General features: G+C 47.4%; 1 long non-coding RNA gene across 13 annotated transcripts in view; it reads right to left on the reverse strand.

The window, feature by feature from the left end:
• LOC123861696 (uncharacterized) overlaps nt 1–24,664 on the reverse strand; it is a 272,443-nt gene that overhangs the window by 45,669 nt on the left and 202,110 nt on the right. The window contains exon 6 of one of the 13 annotated variants that reach the window (XR_010413199.1): nt 22,503–22,629. The exons of the other annotated variants lie outside the window; for them this stretch is intronic. This is a non-coding gene — a long non-coding RNA (uncharacterized LOC123861696). The remainder of the gene's footprint in view (nt 1–22,502; nt 22,630–24,664) is intronic. 13 annotated transcript variants of the gene reach the window in all.

A 24,664-nucleotide genomic window follows, 5' to 3' on the forward strand; every position in this document is an offset into this window, starting at 1 on the left:
TCCCACTCGCAAACCCTTTCCTCGTAGGCAGCCTTCCTATGTGTTTCATGTGTATCCTTGAATTTCAATGTAGTCTGTTCTATAGATTATGTCAATTTGTGTGCATATCGCCTCCTTTGCTGCATGAGCATCTTCTGCATGTGCCCCTAGGACAGAGTGTCTCTGGCCCATATACCAAGGCGTGGCAGCTGGCCCGGTCAGCAGCAGGGGATTCACACAGTTAACCTGAACCAGCACTGGTGGGCTAGGCTGCTCTGCAGAGTGGCAGAGCGACAGCACCTGCCCTCATCCCTTGCAGAGAAGCAGGGCTCCCCTCTGCACCTACACTATGGCCAACAGTTGGCATTAGACGACCTCCTAATTTTCACTCATCTGATGGGTATACACAGTGAAGTTCCACATTGAACTTTTCAAGCAAAGCCTTCTCCCCTCTTGGGAAAATATAAGGGAAGGAAAGGAAGAGGCAGCTGGCTTCCCAGGCAGCTTGGCTGGAAGGTGTCCATCCCATACAGCCAAGGCTGGCTACAGATACTAGGATCTGAGGGAGGGTGGACCACAGGGCCTTGGAGTCACCATGACTCCCCATGTTTTTCTCTCTGCCCTTTCCTGAGACCAGAGACTTTAACTTTAGGGGCAACCATATCATTCTATTTTAATCTTTAGCTTCCTTTGCTCTCTTCTCCTGTTCCCTTCCTCCCTTTCTCCTGCTCTCCCCGCAGAACAGATGTGGCCCAAGCCCAAATCTTTAGGAACATCTGCTGAGACACCAGCTGCCTTTCTCCAGAACCAAGGAACCCCTAACCCCTCCAACTATTGGGTTTCATCTAAGGACCCTGGATCTCTGGCCAGAATACTTGCACTGAAGTCAGCAGTGTCCTCTATTAAGATAACTTGTTAGAATCCCTGAAGATTTGCACAAATAGAAGAAAGAAGGAGATGCTGTTTTTGTTTTTTTTAAACACTGGCTGCAGTTGGAGCCAGCTCACCTAGGAGAAGTACAGAGTCACTCAATTCTTCACAGAGAGAATGCATCTCTTTTGGAACTACCTGGACGTAGGGGAGATGCACAGAAAAAGAGAGTTGAATTGTTCTGATTATGAAAGGAGCAGCAGTTTGGAATCTGGCCAGCAGCAGCATGCTGACCACTGGAGGAAGAAGGCTTTGCAGGAGTCAACCCAAGGACTTTAGGGCAGAGTAATTTAACTCTGGAAACAACACCCTTCATTAACTATAGACCTCCAGGAAACATCTGCTAAACTTGACAGCTGTGTGCTGGTGGTCAGTGAAAACCAGCACTAAGTTGACATGGACAGAAAGAAAGAAGGAAACAGTCCTAGGGGACAGACAGGAATGGGACTGAGTGCTCAGGAAATCAGAGGCAGGAAATGACCAATAAGGCATAAGCCCTTGTGGTGGGGGGTGAGGTGGAGTGGGGAGGGGCAACAGAGTGCAGGGAGGGCTGACTGGGGGGTCAGGGATGGGATCAGGGAACATTTGGGAAAGATCCCCAGGCTCTTCCATAATACATGGAATGGGGTTCTCAGGAAGGACGACTCCAGAATTGTGACCTTGGGAATATGCAAACTTGAAGGCATCTGGGACACACACACACACACACACACACACACACACACACACACCTCTGCAGGACCAGATATCCTAGAGTAGCAGTCCTCAACCTTGGCAGCATATCTGAATCATCTGGGGGCTTTAAAAACCTCCTGAGCCTACCCTTCTACCAAACCAATCACATCAGAATCTCTGGGGATAGGACCTAGGCCTCAGGTTTTCAAAGTTCCCAGGAATACAATGCTGCCATTAAAAAAAGATGTGTCAGAGTATATTTTGTGACTGTACTTTTAAATGAAAAAATAGAGGTCATGAACAATTTTGTCCAGTATTATCCAACTGTTGTAAAAATTTTTAAAGCTCAGACTAATAAGATATACTCCCAAATGTTGACAGTGGTTTTTCTCAGAGTGAAGCTGTTATGGGATAGTTTTTACCATCTTCTTTTTACTAATCTGAATTTTCCTAAATTTCTATAAATAACATGTTACTTTTATAATGAAAAACATGTATATATAACATATATTTTCTCTCTTTAACTGTTTGTGGTCACCAGCTCCAAGATGGCCCTCCATGAGCCCCACGTCCTAGCATCCATGCACCTGTGTGTTCTCCCCTCACACTGAGTCAGAGCTGGTCAGTGTGACCAGTAGAAGGGATGGTGAATGACATCCAAGGCTAAGTCATAGGACACTGTGACTTCTGTTCTCTCGGATGCTTGCTCTGGGGGAAGCCAGCTGCCATGTTGTGAGGTTGCTCAAGCAGTCCCGTGGAGAGAGCCATATGGAGAGGAAGGGAGGGCTTCACCACAGCCAGTATCTTGCCAACCATCTGAGTGAGCCACCTTGGAAGTGGGTCCTCCAGCCCCGATCCAGCCTTCAGATGACGGCCACTCCAGCTGACATTTTGACTGCAACCTCATGAGAGCACCGGAGCCAGATCACCCAGCTAAGCTGACTCACAGAAGCTGTGAAAGCTAATCAATGTTTGCTGTTGTTTTAAGTTGCTAGGTTTTGGGGTAGTCTGTTACACAGCAGTAGATAACCAGGATAAAGTTTGGTATCAGGCCTGGGGTGCCACTGGAACATAAACCTAATCCTGCAGAAGCTGGGAGGCCTCTGAAGGAAGTGTCCAGGAAAGTCTAAATGGCACCAGATTGCCAGAAGGGGGTTTGTAGTGAGGATTTAAAGGAAAATATATTGAAAACTGAAGAGAGGGGACTTCTGTTGTGGAGAGGCAGAAATTTAGCAATGCTACAGCAACATAGAAAGTAGAGAATGTACCTAATAAGTGGGGTGATCTAGTAGGGAGGTTTCCAGGCAAGTCCAGGTATTGGGATCCTCCACTAAAGGTATCTCACTCATTACACATACAGAAGAATCAGGACTGTGGGCCTGCCCTTGGCCTCTGGGCAGGTCTCATTCGGCAACTGGTCTCCGTGGAGTTGATGGTAGGTAGAGGGTTGTGACTCTTGCTGATTCCTAGATTGGGTCTGAGAGAGCTTAGGAGTCAGACGGCATCATGTTCATGTCCCCCCAGAGTCTAGAGCAGATTAGGCCCTCACTATGTTTCTGAGGAAGGGGAAGGAAGTGAAGGGTACCCAAGGGGAGCACTGAATCAGTACTCCACCTTGCCCAGTGGCCTGCATGGGCCATGAGAAGCCTGTACACTTCATGACAAAGCAACATGAACCAGAGCTAAGGCGTACTTTGGGGTGCCTGTATCCCTCAGGGGGAGGGCCCTGGATAGGACTGGCATACTGGAGGAATAATATGGAGATATTATTCTCCCTAATGACAGAGGCCACTAGAATACATGCTGTCCAGAGGATGAGGGATATGATGGCCTGAACTTTAAAATAATTTACCTTTACTTCCTTCTAATGGATATGTGTCCTTCTGCATGCCCAGTATCCTTGAACAACCTTCTCAGCTTTGGAGAATTCCCTCCTTCTGGGTGTCTGACTCCCCAAAGAAGCCAGAAACTCTGTTTCCCAGAACAGGCAAGTGACCAGGCTCACCGGTTAGAGGCACCAGCAGCCAGACTTTAAGAGCCAGCAGCGAGAAGATAAGGCAGCTTCCCATGGAGGCAGCAGAGGATCCAGGGTAGTGCCCAGGTCCATTTCGGGGCTCAAAGGATCGCTCCCTGGAACTGTCCTGTGGTGGTGTATTTGGGCTATGTCCCCACTGCAGGGCCTCTCAGCCTGGTCCCCAGGCTGATCAAGAGAAACTGGGAGCCCCCTACTGTCCTGTAATAAATTCTTTTTCTGCTTCAAGTCGTTGCGGGTGGTTTCTGTGGTTTGCAACCAAGCCTGCCCGAGCGCTCCCCACCGGTGCAGGATCTTTAGCAGGAGGCATTTAGGACACTGTAAGATGGCAGCACGGGATGAATTTTACCCCATCAGCTGATGCCAAAACTATCCCAGACACCCCACAGGGTAAATAGACCCTCACTTGGGGGGAATTTATCTTTTAAAAGTGCTATTTTGATCCTCTGGAATGAGCTGGCCCCCACTTCCGCCCTGTCTCCCACTCAGATCCATCCTCCTACGCGTGGTCAGAGTGATCTTTCTTGCAAGTGACCCCGCTGTTCCACTGCCCCTGTAACATCTGTGCTGGACATTCCCCCACGCCGCCCCACCCCATCCCTCACCTCTCTGCTCTGCCCCGTAGGGGATGGGTATCAGCAGGCTGTGGGAGGGCAAGAGGAGAGCAGGCTTGGGGCATCCGTAACCCAGCTCCTTCCCTTCCAGGTCACGTAGGTGGGTCAGCTGCATCCCTTTCCCGCAGACTCTTGGCCACAGGGCCACCCTCTCTGGTACAGATCATTCCTCCCTGCCTGCCTCCTGGGGGTGGTTACACCTTCCCAAAGAGGTGGTCACATATCACTGCCCCGTCCCAGGTAGGCCCCATCCTGAACCCCATCCACCGCTTTGTAAACAGCCCCTCTGAGCGTGACATCTGTGTCCTGAGAGGCCCTGGTCCAGACAACCATCTTTTATCCATGTTTCAGTTTCAGGGCAGACCCACCTCCCCCAGGACAAAGCCAGGCTTCCTGTAACAAGATGCCCCAGGCCCTTGGAGATCTGGCCTCTGCCCTCACTGTACCAGCCTTTTCTATGCCTCCTGGCCTTTGCTGGTGCCCGTCCCCCACCAGGAGCACCCTCACCCATCTCGCCTGCCTCACAGTCAGTCATCTGCTCCAGGAAGCGGTGCTAGGCCCCCAGATGTCTGCAGCTGAACCCCAGAACTCATGCCGCCACATACGGCGGTTTCTGCACGTGTGGTGAGTTACGGATCTGGAGACCAGGAGATTGTCACACGTTATCCAGGTGGGCCCTAAATATCATCACAAGCAGGCCGTGTCGTGACAGAGCAGAGATTGGGATGACATGCTTCAAAGCTGGAGGAAGGAGCTATGAGTAGGGTCAGCCTCTGGAAGCTGGAAAAGGCAAGGAACATCTTCTACCTTCGGTGGTTCCAGAAGGGGCCAGCCCTGTCAACACCCTGACCTTAGCCAGTGAGATGGATCTCAGACTTCTGGTCTCCAGAGCGAAAAGGGAATAAAGGCATGCGGCTTGAAGTCATTATGTTTGTGGCAATTTATTAGAGCAGGCATAGAACACTAATCCAAAGCCTTTCCCAACCAGAGGCTGCCCTGGTGGCCCCGCCCGTCTGAACCACCCTGCCACCGGTCCAAACTAATGGCACTGCTCCCACCGTACCGGACCTGCTCACCCGCTGGCCTTCTCCAGCCGACCCTGGCAGACTTGTGTCTTTCCGTTTCTGTTTCCCGAGCGCCCGCAGAGGGTCCAGCAGAAGGCGCGGCATGAATGAAAGGCTGACGGACAGACTGTGGGCCTGGCATTGTCAATTACCAACTGAGACGCTATGAAGCAGGGACACTCAGGCCTTCAGGAATCGAACCCGTCCCATGACCCACTGGACATCAACCCTGGCTCCCAGGACACCAGTGATCCCTTTTCTACAACAGCTCCAGCAGGACCAAGTCAGGGCTGAGACCCAGGTCCCTCAGGGACAAAACTCCTCAGGGCGCAGTTTCACGGCCCACAGTCTTGGAGTCCCAGGGAGCATGAAATCTGGGGATAGTATCTCATAAAGCATGGAGAACAAAGCAAAGGACTGGGAGATGTGCACACCAGCCCTTTCTTTTCCGCCCCCCACTCCCCTCTGGGGTTCGGGAACTGGTGGGGGCAGCTCAGCCCCTCCAGCACGCTGGGATGGGGGCAGGCAGCCTCCTCTGTGTGCTTAGCGAAGACCACAGCTGCTGATCCCAAGTCCCCTCCACCCTCCTTCTCTGAGCAAGGAAGACCCCGCTTCTGTCATCACACTCACTCCACAGACCCTGGTCAACACTCCTGCTAGGGATGGGCTGCAGCCGCCAGGCTCCCTGATGAAGCCCCCTAGCCAGGCCACCACAACCACGGGCTACAGACAGCCGGGTGCCTCGGACCCTATCATGCCACAAAGCCCTCCACTTGCCCCCTGTGCGTTCATCCTTCCCCTGTCCCTTCTGCTTGCCTGGGGAGTCTTTGAGGGCAGCCACCAGCAACATCCTGTTGTGTCCCCAGAACCTAGGAAGGGGCCTGGTACATAAGTTTGCTCAGTGATGAAAACAGAGCAAGGCAGGGAGTGTGGGGACTGGAAGAAGGAGGGTGTTTGCTACGGTGCCCTCTCTGGTGGCCACTGCTTTACTCAGAATAAAGATCTGGACACTATCGTCTTCCACCCCACAGAATTCCTTCCTCCTCTGTCCTCCTGTCTCTTACTCCTTCTCCTTGTTCGTCCACTCCAGCCACGCCGGAGCGTTTGCTGTTCTTTGAAACTGCAGGAAGGCTCCCTGCCTCAGGGCCTTTGCACTGGCTGTTCCCTCTGCCTATAATGCTCTTCCCACAGGTGTCCTCATGACTCAAGCCCTCACCTCTTCAAAATTTTGTTCAAATGGCATTTTATGAATTGCCCCAATTACCCAATTTTAAATTGCTACTCCTCCAGCACACCCAATCTCCCTTGCCTGCTCACCTCCCCCTTTTAAATAGTTATCATTGACCTATTATCTTATTGTTTATAGTCTTTCTCCATGTGGGTGAGAATCTTGTTAAAGATGTTTCCTTCGTACCTAGAGTGGTGCCTGTCAACAAATATTTGTTGAAGAAATGAATAAATGTACTGAATGAATGAACAATTAGGAGAAGCTTCACTGAATGATGACAGTTCACCAAGTCATAGAGGAAGACATAGAACAATGGGAATATCAGAGAGAAGAACATTCCAGGCAGAGGCAGCAGCCAGACAAAACCCCTGAGGTAGAAGTGTGCTTGTGCATTCAAGCAACAGCAAGGAAGCCAGTGAGGCTGGAAGAGAGCAAGGACAGGAATTCTGGGAGAGAAATGAGAGAGGTAGGGGAGGCATTTACTCTGACATGGGAAGTCACTGGGGCGCTTAGAGCACGGATGTGACAGGATCTAATTTATGTTTTATGAACGTTGTTGTGTCTTCTGTGTAGGAAATAGGCTCTAAGTCAGTTAGAGAAGAAGCAGGGAGACTCGTTAGAAGATTTCTGTGATCATCCAGGTGGGGAGACTTGGGGGACAGCCATGGAGGTGATGAGAAGGGCTTGGAAGTGGAATTGAAGGCAGAACTGATCAGATGTTTCTCTTGGACTGGATGTGGAGTATGAGAGAGAAGGGAGGCATCGGAGACAACTCCAGGTTTCAACCTGAGCAACCAGAAACACAGAGCCACCACCTACTGAGGTGAGGACAAATGGGATCTGGCTGGGACTGGGAATCAGGAGTTCCATCTGGGCATTTTAAGCATGAGGCACCCATTGGAAATCTAAGAGGAAATGTCAAGTCAGCAGTGGGGTATGTGAGCCTAGAGTTCACTGGTGATGCCAGGCTAGCTGTACAAACTTGGGAGTCCCCAACATTTGGGTGCTCTCTCTCCTTAGGAGGTTATGCACTCACCCACATAGGAGTGCAGGTAGAGGGGAGGGGTGTCCAGGACTGAGCCCTGAGCCCTAGTGCTGAGTGTAGAGGACCCGAGGAGAGACCCAAAAAGAGCAGGGGGGAGGGAGGAGAAGAACTGGGAGGGAGAGGTGTCCAGGAAGCCAGCTGGAGGCTGTCTCAAGGAGGAGGTGCCAGGGTTGTTCCAAATGCTGCCAAAGGGTCCAGGGAGATGGGGCAGCACTTGGAATAACCCTGGAGGACAAGGCTTTCCCTTCACCTTCTCCTGCTTTCTTAGCAAGCTTGGGAAACCTAGTGTCACAGGACAGGGCTGGAGTTCCAGCCTTGACACCAAAGGCACTTTCCCATCAGGTTGAGACTGTTCCTTTTGGTATAAAATAGGACTAGAAAGTTCTACCTTGGCGGGCTGGGGAAGAGATTGAAAAGAGCTCTCAAGGCACACAAATAAGTAGGAAATATGATTTCATTGAGGAAAATGAGAGAGAGACCCCTCAGGGGTATGCACCCTACAGCTGGCCAAGGGAGAAGGTGAGGAAAAGTTCTGTACTTTCATATTCTGTAATAGGGATCAACAAAAAATGTTACAAGAGATATTACTGCAACAATTGGTGAAATCGGAATAAGGTCTGTAGATGACATAGTTTGCCTCCATGTTAATGTTCCTGATTCTGATAACTGGACTGGGGCCATGGCAAAGAATAACACTGTTCTTAGGAAATACCCACGGAACTACTTATGGGTGAAGGAGTCTCATGCTACAGCTTTCTGTCAAGTGGCTCAGTTCTTAAAAATAGTAATATGTATTTAGAGATAGCAAATGATAAAGAAGCAAATGTGGCAAAATAATAACAATTGATAAGCAGGTAAAAGGTGTATGGAAAGTCTGTGCTATTCATGCAACTTTTTAGTAAGTTCAGAATTATTTCAAAATGAAAGTCTTCTTGGGGTGCCTGGGTGGCTCAGTTGGTTAAGTGTCAGACTGGCGTCAGGCTTGATTCTGGCTCAGGTCATGATCTCAGGGCTGTGAGATGGAGCCCCGCGTCCAGGTCTGCACTGGGCATGGAGCCTGCTTAAGATTCTCTCTCTCCCTCTCTAAAAAAAATTTTAAAAAAAGTTTTCTAAAGACCTTAAAAATATGTGTAGTATGTTCTTCCATACCACTTGAATCTTGGTCAATGAGAATACGTTTATGTGTTACTAGAGTGTTGTGTTTTTAACGATTAAATAGACACATTAAGAAAAACCTCTTCTGAACTGTAAATCTTCAGCTGGTAAATATCAACTATTATGTCATTCTATTTATTTTTAATATGGTCACTATACTTATTATAGTATTATTACTTATATTGTTAACATCTCGAGTAGTTCTGGAATTGCAGGGAGCGGCTGCCTTCCTGCTCCACCCCCCACCACCACCTGGGTCATTTTCCAATTTTCCAGCTTCCGCACCTGGACTTGGCCCCAGGAAGTTCACGCTCGCAGACCTCCGGCTGTCGGCAGTGCCTTTGTCTGCCCACTAGGGGGAGCTCGCAACACCTCCTTGTCGGCCCCGCAGGCACCGCAGAGGCTGAAAAGCAGGCTCATGAAAGGCTGGACCGCGGGACCGCAGGACCTCCGCCACTGTGGGCTGAAGAGAACCTGCCAACCCCAGTGCAGAACTTCTGGGATCTCTGACATCCAACTCAATTCCCTGCTCCCTTCTTTTTTTCCCTTGCATAGCTGGCTGGCTGTTGGCCCCCGGGTGAGATTGAAAATGCGTAAAATTCAGTAATTAATTCAGGAGACTGATTTGGGGAAATACGGCTAAATCAACCAATGCAGACTACCTTCTGCACCTTGAACATTGAAGAGGGCTACACAGAAGTGGCAATGGAACAGCCCTTGGGCCAGATCTGGCCCCCAGATGTCTTCTGTTCAGCCTTCATGGTGTCTGAAAACCTGAATTGGGGGTCAGTTTTAAAACTGGGAGACTTCACATAAAATCCAGATTTCTGTTTTTGCTTATAAAATGTGGTGAAAGGAGCCCATGTCATCACATGGTAACATCTCTCTGGGGCTGTGGAGTGGCATACACCCCAGCTCACCACAGTCCTCACCAAGCTCTATTGCCTCACCTGGGGACCACCTCACTGCCTGTCACCTGTTATGCCTGCTATGTCACCTGCCTGGCCCTGTGGGCATCTGGACATGCCACCCAGACCAAAGGAAACCCTAGATTAGTCAGATACCCTGAGAACAGGCCAGTTCCCATCAGTCACATTTTCTGGTCAACCACTATTTAAGAAAAACCCTTGAGGTTGCAAGGATTTCAGGGAATAGATTTTTTAAAAATGTTGCCATGCCTCTGTGTCATCATTACAACCACTGTGAAAACACAGAAGCAGATACCGGAGTTCAGGCCTGGGTGACCTTGAAGAGTCAATCTTTCCATGCCTTAGTTTCCTTGCCTATAAAATGGGGATATTAATAGCCTCGTAGAATACTTTGGAAATGAGGGAGAAAACCCACGTCAAAGCATTTAGCCAGTGCCTGGCACATACCAAAACTCAAATAAGTGTTAGCCATGGTTATTATTAATCATTACACAGGGCAGCTGAACCCATGGAAAGATGAGGCCAATGGTTCTCAAATTTGAGCGCATATCAAGGTCACCTGGAGGTCGTGTTGCACACAGATGGCTGGGTCCCACCCCCATAGTTTCTGATTCAGTGGGTCTGGGCTGGGGCCTGAGAATGTGCATGTTTTAGCGAGTTCACATGTGATCACTGATCAGCCGCGCACACTTTGAAACTGCCCCTGTGCATAGTTAAAGGCAAACTTACTAAAGGCAGAGTTTAAAATATGTGCTACACATTGGCCTACTTCTCTTTGAAAGAGTCATGGTAAGTCTTAAAAGTATTAACATATATAAAGTGCTTTCAAAAGTGCCTAGCAAATAATGCTCAATAAGTAAGAACTATTAATAATTAAATGGAGAATTACCAGGAAAAGCTAAAACGAAAGAGAAGGACATAGGGAGAAGGGGACCCTCGGCATTTGGGCTAGGGGCTTTGCAAGGGCATCCCTTCAATCCCCTCAAAGCCTTTGAAGGAATGTGTAAGGAAAACAGTTCTTGGAAATGAAGGCCCATACACCAGGCTGCTGCTACGAGGTAGAGACCACCGCCGAACCCAGGTCAGTCTGCCTCCATGGGGCCTGGGGTGTTCCCACTCCCCCATGCCCCTCTGAGCTCTAGCTAATCCAAGTTTCACTACTGATCTACAAGTGGCTCTGTCCTGAGTATCCTACAAAGGGCCTACACACCCTGTGGTCCAAGGTTAGAACTCACGGTACGGATATAGAGTAGGAAGGTCAGGCACTAGGCGCTAGGAGGAGGAGGAAAAGGAGGTGCACGCAAGGAATGCAATTGGGCAGGGGGGCCACACAACTGCAGTTGGCCCTGGTTTGGGGCAGGCCACCCAAGGGAGGCATGCCTAGCCATATCTAACCCTGCCCTTCATCCCCCAGATTAGTGAAGGGCAGAGGCTCAAGGGGCAAATAGCCCCAAATCATCTCCAGATCCTATTGGACCCAGAATTTTAGACAGGGCTGATCCTAGATCCCCAAAATGCTCAAGCCCATTTCCAGGACTGTAGGGCTGGCAAGTGCCCCAGTTTATGCAGCCCCTGAGGCTAAGACATGGCCAAGGATGGCTGCTCACAGGAGGAAAGGACAGCATGCAGGTGTCACACACTGTGCATGGAGCCCCCTGCATGGGATGGAAAGAGAAGGTGGCCGCCATTGTGGGGAGCTGATTCTCCATGGGGGCCACACCCCAACTGGAGCTTCAAGACATCCAAGGACTCTGAATGTGAAGCTGACCTTCCAAAAAGTTATGAAATTTGCACATTTTTCAAGAGAAGCCCTTAGAGCATATTGTACTTACTGGCTTGTTAGCTTGATTAGAACTCTTAACTGTTGAGACAGATGATATGGGGACCTCCCTTCGTACCTCTGCCTGGGCCCTGCATTTTCAGGGACAGACCTGCCCACCAGCACCTAGAACACCTAGAAGCACACAGAAGATGCTCAAAAGATATCAGGGGAACAATGAGCTCTGAGGCTGGGGTTGGGGGCAATGGTAGGGTTAGGGGCCAATGGCTATGAAGTGCAGGATTTCTTACACCTGCCCAGTAGTGGGGCTGGATTCTTACTCAAGTGCCTGTGGCACAGGGATGCTAAGATTGTCCTCATGCTCAGCCATCAGAAGAAGCCAGCTGATAGACTTTCCCAAGGCTCCAGAATGTCCCAGCATCACAAAGAAAAAGTTATGTTTCATATCCCACCACTGAGCGCACGCAGTCTTGCATAGGTTAAACTTAAGAGACTTGATTGTGTGATGGAGCTACTACCCTGGGTCTGAGGGTCCTGGATGTCTTAGGAAAGGGCTCAGGAAGGACTCCGGGAAGCAGGACACCTGGGGCACCTGTGTGGGATGACTTGGATGCAGGCACAGGGGTCACATGGCACTGAACCAGCATTCACACCGGACCCACATTGCCAAGGAGCAGGGAGCCCCCAGGGCAGGTGCATCCGAGGTCACTTGCTGCTCTTGTCTGACTGGCTCCTCTTTCTCTTCCAGCATCCAGACTCAACTGAGCCTAACCTTCTGCCGTCTGCCAGGTTGCTTTTTGGGCCCAGGGCTCTTGTTGCTAACTCCATCCCCCTGTGCTCATCTTAAATCACACTGATTTCTAAGAGGTTCCATTTTCCTCCAATATGCTCTTTCCTCCAATAAGCAAAATGCTTACTCCGGATCTGACTACCTGTAAGGCATCTCTGTTGTGTGGCCTTGCTGCTCCCACGCTTCCTGTGATATCCTGGAAATTACTCCAAGTCTTCATTAGGCAAGGTCAAGGACACTCCTTCAAAGCGAAACAGTGAGATGGAGTATCTCTTTGCTCTTCCTTCCATCCTCCTTTCTGGAGTACATAAGAGATAGCTGGGGCTCCAACAGCCTCCTTGGGCCATGAGGCAAAATAAGCATGAAAGCAAAGGCTAAGGCTGGTGAAACAGAAATAGTGATGGAGCCTGACAACCCAGTGACCATGAAACCACCGCTCCAGCCCTGGACTATTTGTAGAGCTGTTTTAAATGAGAGAAAAGTCAGCATTATTTTGCTGACTATTGCTCTTCTGGGCATGGTGCTTTCATAGCAGCTGAACTTAATCTTAACTGAGAGACCATCTCTCCCTAGGCTGATTTCTGGCTGAGATGCCTCTTCCTCTCTCAGTCCGTGTAGAATGGACACCCAGTGAAAAGCCTCAGCCCACTTTGTGGGCCAGGATGTTCTGTTTCTTGAATTCTTGTTCAAGTGGCTTATACAGTTGTTTATAAGACAGAAGTGTATGCTGCCTGTCTCTTGGATAAAAATGTCTTTCAGATGACCGCCCCCTGCTTCTCTTCGGTTCTCTTCTGAGCAGTACTCAGGCTAGGCTGACCTTCAGCCAATATATAAATGCACAGGTGTACTGGCTGATAAATTTTAACCACCACCACGTAGGTTGTAAAAAGTTGCTCCAAGTCCCATTAGTGCGCTCCAGTCTACCCCTGGTTGCTCCCTTGTAGCCCTCAGACTCACATCACCCAGCAACTAAAGGCTTAACACCCAGGGAGGTGAGGGTCTAAGACTTGGCTCTAACTCACCTGCCTAGTTTGTTCAGACTGGTGATGCCCACGAGGCACCTCTGCAACCAAGTATGCATGGGAGGGGCCACATATCCCTCCATACCCCATCCTGGCATGGGAAGGGAGGGGCCCTGGCCTGGGTACTGGCTCGGACCTGCTAGCATCCAGAGCCATGTTCCCTCCCACCTGGTCACTAGTGGTCTGCTGCCTCGGATAATCCCACCTGTGACCAGTGAACTCGTGGCTTGTTCTTTGGGCTCAGAAATATCCCAGGAAGTACTGGCCATCCCCCTCACTGATTTGGTCCCCTAGACACCCAGTGGATGCAGACCCCAGAGACTCTCACTCTGTACCCCACTGGGTCCACTAATCTGGCGGATCACCACCTCCAGCACTCGGCCCTCAGCATCCATGCCACGTAGGCACAGGCACGGCCACCAGAGGGCCCCCAGGTGGTGCCCCTGCTACTGCAGACCGCACAGCCCAGTATATGGGATTGCATCCCAGGTTGCTTTAGAGCAACCCCTCCAAGCTCCAGCCCCCATCCTTGCTTCTGGGATTCCGCTATAGACTCTTCCTCCCATCTCCTGGGTGTGAGCCAATAAACCCCTCAATCCCTATGACTTGCCCATGTTAAGAATTCATCCATTTCTTTGTGTTACCCCTTCTGCTTGGGCCAGTGGTTCTCACGGGGAGATCTTTGGGAACATTTTGGAAATCCATACAGCGTTTTTACCTGTTCCAGTGATTGGCAGGGAACCAGTGGCACTTAGTGGGGTTTAATTTTTTCCAATATTTACCATACACTGATTGAACTGTGGCATGCATGTAGAAGACCACACCTACCCAAGTGTCCACTCAATGCATGTACACATCCATGGAACCAGCAGCCAGACCCAAATCAGAAGATTATCAGAACCCTCAAAGCTCCTTTGGACTCCCCTGCAGCCAAGGATAACCACCACCCTGACTTCTAACACTAGGAATCTGCCCTCCCCCCCTTTATTTTGAACCTCCTGGAAATGGCTTCATGCCATGTCTTCTTTCGTGTCTGGTGTCTTCCACTCGCCATCATGTTTGTGAGATTCCTCCATGTGGCTGCATATAGTTCTTGGTGGGTACATGGGCTGTTTCCAGTTTGGAGCTCTTAGGAGTAGTGCTGCCTCGAACATTGTTTTGATTCATTGATGTACCCATTTCTGCTGGGCAGACACCTAGGAGTGAAGAGCTGCATCACGGGACAGGCATTTCACAGCCTTGGTACATATTTGCCAAAGAGTGTCCTAAAATTGGCGTGGCAACTGCCATTCCCACCCACACAGTAGGAGAGTTGCCCGTTGCCCCACTTTTTCACCAGCATTTACATTGTCTGTCTCATGGTAGCCATTCTGGGGGGCATAGTATGCTATTGCACTGTGGTCCCTGGCCATTTGGGTATCCTTTTCTGTGAACTGTCCACTCAACTCTTCTGCCTCGTTTTCCGTCAGGTTGTTTGCCTTTGCTTTTATTAATCTGTATCTCCTTATACATTCTGTATGTGACTTCTCCCATGAATAGGTGATTAGAAGTAGCTTCTCTCATTCTTGTCTTTCCATGTTCCTAAAAGTGTCACTTGGTGAAAAAGAATCCCAAGACAGTAAAATTCATCAAATTTTCCTTTAGGGTTAATAATTTTTGGTCCCAAATAATCTTTGCCTACCCCTTTGTTTCCTTCTACAAGTTTTCTAGTTTCACCTTTCATATTTTGATTTCTAATCCCACACACCCTTTGAATGATCCATCAGACATCGGTGTAGCTGAAAAACCTGTTTACAATGATCCGACTGGGAACCTAGCTCAGCTTTACACATAAACACAAAATGTGGGGGATTTTTTTTGCACAGTTTAATATACACTGAGTTTCCCAGAATGTAACTCCTGTGTAAATTTAGAGAAGATTTTATTTTGTTTTATTTGGAATGTTACCAACATTTGAATCATCATTTCAGAAAAAAATCTGTCACTGACAGCAACGCTGCTCGAGGTACATGAGTAACCCATATAACCCACCTGTGTCTGTCTACATTTCTAGATGATTCTATGTTTTAAGCAGACATATATACTTAGTTGACTCTTAATTCAGGCTATTAACTATGAAGGAAGTTTCAACGATCTTCATCTGATTATTGTTTACTTCTCTTAAATCTAAACTTAGACATTATAGTTGGGAGCACGTATTTGACCACTTCAAATACGTCTCCCAGTGTGGCCGTGCCCATGTGGCTAGGTACTGATGCCCATGTTATTTTATCATTTACTTTTTTCCCTCTTTTCTATTATAACTAGGGCAAATATTAATTTGAGGGAAGGAATTATGTGTCCAGATACATTTCATTTCATTTCAGGATGGCCAAGGGGATTGACAAAGTATTCCCCAGAAGAAGGAGCCATTGGGTCTCGTAGGGTAAGAGCTAGTGTGATGGGTCTGCCCTGTGGGCCTCACATTTCAAACCAAACAGGCACACTAAAGTGTTCTCCTAACCACAGGAGCTGTTTTCTCCTAAAATGGAATTCCTCTTAGGCCAACCAATTTTCAGGTAACAATAATGTTTTTCTTCTCACGTTTGTGAAATAGAAGGTCCCATACCAACCCCAGAAGAAACGATATGGGAGTGGCCCTACTGCTCAAAGTCACCTCACCTCCTTCCACCCACCATCTGCCTGCCTCAGATCACACAAGGGCCCACTCTTGTTCTTCATTGGATTTAGTTCCACAGGTAGAGAGGTCTGAGTTCAAGCCCCAGCTCTGCCCCAAACGAGCTGTGTGGTTCTGGGCAGTGTGTTAACCCTCCGTGAGCCCATAGCAGACATTCACAAAATGAGTAAGAGAAAACTTACTTAGCGTATTTTTGAAAGCAAAAGGTAAGAACTGCTAATGTTTACTGAGTGCTTCCTGTAAGCCCACTTCAGTGCTAAATGCCTCCTGCGGATAACCTCCTACTCTCCCAATCCTGCCACGAGGATGAGGACCACTATTATCTCCATTTTACAGATGAGGAAAGAGGAGGCACAGAGAGGGTAAGGAAGTTTTTCTCTGTCACACAGTTGGAAAATGGCAAAGCTGAGAGTCAAACCCAGGCAATCTGATTGGTTCTCACTGAATGAAAACTCATAGGGAGAAGAGTGTCCAATATTAAGAAGATGCTCAAAAAAAATGGCAGCTCTTGGCCCACTGGTTGTATAATTCTACACTTGAACTCATTATTACCTTCTTTCTTCCTGCTCCCAAAAGAACTGCCTATCTGCCTTTGGTTTAACTCCATTTAATACATGTCATAGTGGCTTTTAAATAAGTTGATTTCTAATAGTCCAAGTGCCTCAATTTGGCAGTGTTTGTCATAGAACACTAAGAAAAGTGATGTTAATCTACCTGCAAATGATATAAGGAAGTCTGTGTTTGCACTGGAATTCATGCTATTTATGCCCCCCAAAAATCCAATCCCATAAGCAACAAAAAGCACACTATGTCAAAAATATTTCCAAGCCTCAGGCCACTTCTACCTGGAAATACTTGACACAAGGAAGAACCACCACCCCCAGGTGCTGGTTGTAACAGGATTTGACCTGTGTGCCTCTAGATCCTTCAGCATGTGCTCTGACACAGATCGAGGTCGGGTGTTGGTAAATAAAGTGGCTTCCAGCACAAAATAGACTCCACTTCCCAGCAGGTAAGACTGCTGGACTCTTCCGTTTCCAAAAATGGTTTTATGAACTTGGAGAATTTTAGGGAGCTTTCCTGTAGGGCCAAGTCATGGCAGCCAACCAGCCCCATGAAGTTGTGCATCATTAGCACGAAGCAGGACCTGGGGTTTTAGAGCCAAGTTTCAGGGTGAATCTCTGCTGAGGTCTCTCTGGGCTTTTTGCTTCCTTGCCCATCAAAGGAAGAGGTTTGACTAAGAGAATCCCTAAAGCTTCCCCAGAGCTGAGGATTCAACACGTGCTCCTGGATTTTGGATCGGGTGCTCCTGGATCATGCTGGGAACGAGTCAGGACTCATTTTCTTTCTAGCTGTGGGACATAGGCCCATCACTGTACCTCTCTGAGCCTCAGTGCCCTCCCTAAGTAAAATCAAGAATAAATAAAATTGATCTCACTGGGTTGTTCTAGAGATCACATTTAAAAAGCCTAAACATAAAATAGATGCTCAATAAATGTGAGTTTCTTGCCCTCATACAAGTGCCCACTTTCTCTTATTACCACGTCCCCTGCTCCAGGCAACAGACCTCCCTGTACGGTCAGTCTACTTCACCCGTGCATACTCCAGAGGAGGGGGCGACACATGGAGCACAGCGGATGGAAGGACAAGATCCGGGGCCAGAAGGCTCAGGTCTGAATCCAGCTCCAACATTTACTCACAGTGTGGCCATGGACAAGTTACTTAACCTTCCCCAAGCCCTCCTGTCTTTCCCCGGGAGTCTAGACTCTCAACTCTTCTGCCTCAACTACATCTACTCCCAGACCAACTGCCACCATGGAAACTACCTGATAAATTGATATATTTACTCCAGTCACCTTCCTGAAACATCTGCATTAAGAATTCTAATGTTAGAACAGAGAGGAATCGGTAATTTAAATATGGCAACATTTGACGAAAAATTTCATTCCTTGATGATGCTAGAAAAAGAAGCATCTGGAATGGTTTCTCTTTTCAGTGTAGATTATGCATGTGAGTAGCGGGTCCCTCCCCGTGACTTACGGGGTTCTGTGATTTGTCTCTGTTTCCTCCTGGCAAAACAGCCCACTTCAGTAGATCCATCTCAGGAGTTTTACCAGCAGGTAAAGGCTTGGAGATGGGCTTCTTGTTTGCTTTCTCCAGTCAGCCACCCCAAATTCTTGGAAGTGGGTGGAGCATAAATGAAAAGTTGGTAAATAAAATTCTTTCTTTGGTCTAGTATGGACAGGCCTTGGTCTCTTCAGGCTACTTCATGGCTCCCAAACTGTAATTATTGGTTGCTTTTTAAAGTGTCCCTCTGAACTGAGAGTCTTTAGTTGTTCTAAATTCATTTGGGATCCTTCTGGACCGAGGAATTAAAGGTGACTCTTCATTCCTGTAAGTCGGAGACTGTCTCGTCTTAGGAAACATTCAGGGCTACAGGCATGTCATGTGGTGAGATGGGCCAATTAAAGCTATAGCCCAGCATCCTCCAAGTGGGAGTTCATTCCTTGAGAAGCAAGAAGCTCCCTTGTGAGTCTGATCTCCGGCCAGGAGGACCCTTCCCTCCTCTAGCCCTGACCCTGGGGTCCTGGAGTAATGGAAAGTAAATAGACTATCGGGCCAGAAGATCTGTAGATGGTTTTACTGGTCACAGAGTCTCCTTAACATCGTGGGATTTGGGTAATGCCCTGAACCATTCCTGGCTTCTGAAAGGAAGGGAGGCCACTGAAGGTCCTATAAACTCTACTAGATCCCAGTGGACTACTAAGTTCCCTTCCAGCAATCCCACCTCCTTTCCAACACAGCACCTTATGGTGGACTGAGGATGGGGTGGGGTCTTTTGCCTTTTAATATCAGCGGTGACAATAACAGACGAACTTGACTGAATGCTTTCTATGTATTGCTTCATTTCAACCTCCCAATGACCCTATTAAGTAGGTACTGCTACCATCCCCACTTTACAGAAGAGAGAATTGAGGACAAGAAGGCAAATAAGTTCTTCAGAGTGAGTATGTGACAGAGATTCAAACCCAGCTCTGACTGGCCCCACAGGCCTTGCTTTTAACAACTGCACGAATCTGTTCCTTGCCTTCCCCTGAGCCTTCACTACTCCATGCAGGCCTCATCAGACTCCTGCTGCCCACACCAAACCCCAAAGATGGAAATGCATACTCCAGAGGAGGGGGCGACACATGGAGCACAGTGGATGGAAGGACAAGCTCCGGGGCCAGACGGCTCAGGTCTGAATCCAGCTCCAACATTTACTCACAGTGTGGCCATGGTCAAGTTACTTAACCTTCCTGTGCCTTTGTTCTCCCATCCACCCACAGAAGAATCCTTCAGCAGGCTGCAGCTGAGGTGGGATGAAGCATACGGGTAAAGCACACACAGACAGCGCTCAGCACACCAGGAGAGCTCTATAAGCCCTGGGGTTTTAGTCCCTTCTACCACCTCCCAACGGCCTGCTCAGCACCTCCACCTTGACATCTAACAGGCCACTCAAATTTGGCATAGCTGAAGCTGAAACCCTGACCTTCCCTCCTAGGGCTATTCTCCCCCTACTCTTGCCCACCCTAATACCTGGCAATTTTGTCCTTCTGGAAGCAGAAGTCAAAAATTTCAGAGTCATCCTAGGCTCCTCTCTTCCCTGTGCGCCTCACATTTAACTCACCTGCAAATCCTCTGAGTTTTACCTTTAAAATATATGCAGCAGCTAGTCCTACACCATCACCTCTCCTGCTCCCTGGTCCAGGTCAACACCGTCTTTCCCCTGCGTGATCCAGCAGCCTCCTCCTTGGGACCTCTGCTTCTACTCTTGCCCATGACTGTCTTCCCCTGCTGTAGCCAGAACATCCCAGGATGCAACAGGTAACTCTAATCCAGACTCCCTTGGCTTCCACCTCACCCAGAGAAAATGTCAACGCCTAGTAATGGGCCCACCAAGCCAGTCCCCTACCGCAATGCCCCCCACTCTTCCTCTCCAGCCTCATTGGTCTCCTGCTTTCCCTCCTGGAGCCCTTGGCCTTGTTGCTAACTTTCCTGAAAACTCTCCCTCCCCCCAGATACCTGCATGCCTTATTCCTTCACTCCTCTGGTCTCTGCTCACACACCAACTCATCAAAGCAGGTTTTCCTGGCCATCCCAAATAAAACAAGTCCCCAAGTTGCCTTTTGACCACGATGTGTCATGAAACAATATACCACCAAACCTCCCTCACCTCAACCCCGTTCTCCTTATTTTCTCTCAGTATCAGCTCTGGAATAAGCTGTCCTCAGATCAGGTGCAGGAGAGGTAGGAAGAAGGGGCAAAGTACTTGGGAAAGCAACTGATGGAAATATGATTTCTTTGGTTCATTGGAAGATACTATTATATAAATATATTTCACGTTTCTTTGCTGGATAGCACATGATTGGTCCAAAATGCTGTTTTGGACCAAGTAATGCTGAGGAAGTCATTTCAGAACACACTTGAGACAGACACCAACTCCCTTCCCAAATAACACCCAAAATAAGGTGGCAAGTGCAAACTAGGGCCTTATGAGTAAAGAGGTCAGGTGGAACGTGCCATCTGATTGCAGTCCCTGATGAAGCCTCACGAAAATGATCATGATGGGTTTTTTTAAAAGACATAAGTACAAGGGAAAATGAGAGAGGTAAAAATAACAAAACTTTGGGATCCAGAAAGTTGGTGGATAAGAATTATTTGACTAAGCAGGCCTGACAGAGCTGAATTCCAAGCTCATAGCAAGAAAATCCATGAGCCACATGGATTATACAAGAGAATGCTCAGAAAAACTCAGGAACCTATGACACATGCTACCTCAGGAACTGAGAGCAAAGCTATGGGAGGGAGGGGATAAAATAATAGAGACTGGTTGAAATCTGTTTCGTAGTAGTTAGATGCCTGGACATCCTCCCACACTCCACACTGCTGGGCCCCCTCCCCACTCTGGCAGAAGACTGGCCATTTGATTTCCAAGAATTAAATATAGGGATTCTGGACTATGTGACATCAGACTCAGTTGATGGGTCTGACATCTGGGGTATCATATTACAAACAGAGTGATTCAGTAACATGGACATGACCCTGTCCCACCTTGCTTCTCCTACTGAGCTTCCAGAGTGCTGGAATCCAGGTCTTTGCCCTCTGGACAGGAGGTTGGAAGAAACCTCTCTACTAAGTCTAACAAACTCAGGTGGAAAGACTTGAACATATTGACACAGGGGCTTCCCAACAATTGGCACAGCATAGTGCTCCACAATAAAGTTCACAGTCAAGAAACGACTCATTCAGACAACCAGAGATGAAAAGACATCTGAGGAAAGCCTCTATGAGACAAGTCAGAAAACAAATAAAAACAGCTTGGAAAAAAACAGAAATTATGCGAGGAGAAGAAGAAAACTTCCCCAAACTATCATTGATCACCTTGCAAGATAAGACATTGCATCAATGAAACAAGAACAGAAAGCTATAAAAAAAAAAAAAACACACACACACAGAACAAAAAATATTTCTTGAAAATTAAAAATGTGAAAATAGAAGTAAAAAACTTCGTACAGGATTGGAAAATAAAATTGAGAAAGTGTTTCAGAAAGGAAATCAGAAAGACAAAGAGACAGAAAACAGGGAAGAAGAGAGAAAATAATTAGAAGACCAGTCCAATAAGTCTTACATGCAAAGAAGAAGAGTACCACAAAGAAAGAACAGTGAAAACTGAGGAGATATTCATCAACAAAATAAGAAAAGAATGTTTTTCAAACTTGAAGAACAAAAATCTCCAGATTGAAAGGGGACTTCAAGTCCTCAGCATCATGGAAAAAATAGACTCACACCAAGGTACATTGTTAGGAAATTTCCAGAACACTCAGAATAAAGAAAAAACATCCTACCAAGCTTCTGAAGGGTAGGAAAAACAGGCCACATGCAACAGATCACAAATTAGAATAAATTAAGAATTCTTTTTTTATTTTATTTTATTTATTTATTTGATAGAGAGAGGCACAGTGAGAGAGGGAACACAAGCAGGGGAGTGGGAGAGGGAGAAGCAGGCCTCCCGCCGAGCACGGAGCCTGAGGCGGGGCTCGATCCCAGGACCCTGAGATCATGACCCGAGCCTAAGGCAGACGCCTAATGACTGAGCCACCCAGGTGCCCCAATAAATTAAGAATTCTTAACAGCATACAGGGAGAAAAACAAACAAAAGACAATGGGCCAGTGACCTCAAAATTCCAAAAGAAAACTATATCCAACCTAGAATTCTATATCTAGCCCAATTATCACTTATATGTAAGAAGAGAATAAAAATAATTCAGATATGCAAATTCTCAAAAAATTTAACTGCTGCATGCTTTTCTTCAGGAAGCCACTGGTATATTCTACCAAATGAAGGAGTAAACGATAAAAAAACAAAATACATGCCATACATATTAGTTCCCTAGGGCTGCCATAGCAATGCACCACAACCTGGGTGGTCTAAAACAACAGAAATTTATTGTCCACAGTCCTAGAGACTAGAAATCCAAAATCTTGATGTCATCAGGGCCATGCTTTCTCTGAAACCTGGAGGGGAAGACCCTTCCTTACCTTCTTCAGCTTCTGGTGGGCACATGCTTTCTTTGGCTTCTGGTAGCAGAACTCCAATCTCTGCTTCCACCTCCATATGGCTGTCTTCCCTCTGTGCATGTCTGTCTCTGTATCTCTTCTCCTCTTTCTATAAAGACATATAGGGTTCTACAGGGTTAAGGGCCCACCCTACTCCAATATGACCTCATCTAACTAGTTACATCTACAATCAGCCTATTTCCAAATAATGGTAACATTCTAAGGCTCTGGGAAAGACATGAATGGGAGTGGAGGGATAACAATATTGAACCCAGTGCAACATACAGAAACAGGAGGTGATAACGTGGATGATGGCAAAAGACTAGCCCAGGCTGATAGCTCTATACTAGAGTAGAGGGTCACCAGCCCACAATGGGTAGGTTAGATGCTCATAGATTTTTTCAGGAAGGTAAAATTGAAATTTAGGGGTTGAATTAATGATAAATACATAGAAAACTGAACAAAACAAACAACAGTGACAATAAAAAGGCAATTGTTAATTCCAGGAAAAACAAAAGATTAGTTCATAGCCACAGCTCTGTAAGGCATATATAAACATATATAAGAAACAATGAATGCTTATCAAGCCAAAATTACAATATAAATATATGGGAAGGGTGGAGGGGTGGGAAGTGGTGGAAGTGAAAGGAGGAAAGAGTGATAAGTCCTTATCTTCCACAGTTAATGGATAAATTAACGGATAAGGCCAAAAACTGAAAAGGCCAGAGTTAGCAGTTCAAGTATATACAGAGATATGGAGTAAATATTAAAAGAGTTGAAAACAGTATCTCTGGAGAAGGGGAAATGGGAGGGGAGGAGAACTAAGGAATGTTGTTTGTCTTAACAAACCTTGTAGAACTAGTTGAACTGTGTATATGCATAACTTCAACTAGAAAAAAAAATAATAACGAGAGAGAAAGGCACAACCTGGCCCAATCATCAACAGCCTGGTGCATTGCACACAGAACCCTAAGTATATTTTATAGTTAACATGTTTTATGATGAAACTCTAGCGTCAGCTTAACACAGTGGTTCTCAACTAAGGGCAGTTTTGTCCCCCTCAGCCCCCATCCCAGGGGACATTTGACAATGTCTGGATGTATCTTTGATTGTCACAACGTGGTGGGGGGGGGGGGGGCGGGTATTGGCATCTAGTAGGTAAAGACCAGGGATGCTGCTGAACTTCCTGTGATGTAGAGAGTACAGAATGACAAAAACAAAGGATTTGTTCAACAACTTAACAAGTATCTGGCCCAAAATGTCACTAGGGCCAAGGCTGAGAAACCCTTCTTCAACATATGATAGGAAAGAGAAAGCCCTGTGAGGACGTCTGGGAAAACCTGGTTTCTTTAGACTCACACAACACTTCTGACACCAGGTATGTGGGGTTTTTCCCTCACCGACCAGTTCTCCAATTCTATGTAGACACCAACCAGGTGTCCTACAGTTCAATTCACTTCTGACACTATCTACCTACAATTAGTGTCAGATCCCATAGGTTAAGCGCTCATTTCCATAAGACTGCCCCCCAACTTCAGGTGCCAATCACAAATCCCAGGCTTCCTGTACTTCTGATCAACTGGCTATAAATCGGGGGCTCCCATGACCCCCTCCTCAGGTTCAATAATTTGCTAAAATGCCTCACAGAACTCAAGAAGGCACTTTATTTACATTTATCAATTTATTATAAAGAATACAACAGCCAGGGGCGCCTGGGTGGCTCAGTCAATTAAGCGTCTGCCTTCGACTGAGGTCATGATCTCAGAGTCCTAGGATCAAGCCCCACGTCAGGCTCTCTACTCCGCGGGGAGTCTGCTTCTCCCTCTCCCTCTGCCCCTCCCCCCACTCATACCCTCTCTCTCTCTCTCTGTCTCTCAAATAAATAAAATCTTAAAAAATATATGTTTATAGATATATAAATATACATATTTATTTAAAAAAAAAAAAGAATACACAGCCAGAGAAAGCGATGCAAAGGGCAAGGTTGGGGGGAGGGTACGTGGAGCTTCCATAACCTCTCCAGGTACACCAGCCTCCTGACACCTCCACACGTTCACCATCCTAGAAGCTCTCTGAACATTTTAGATTTCTGTGGAGGCTTCATTATGTAGGCATGGCTGATTAAACCATTAGCCATTGGTGAT

This window comes from Mirounga angustirostris, unplaced genomic scaffold (genome assembly GCF_029215605.1).
Source record: "Mirounga angustirostris isolate CCGP_5_RB_7025 unplaced genomic scaffold, mMirAng1.0.hap1 SCAF_7, whole genome shotgun sequence".
Lineage (NCBI taxonomy): Eukaryota > Metazoa > Chordata > Mammalia > Carnivora > Phocidae > Mirounga > Mirounga angustirostris.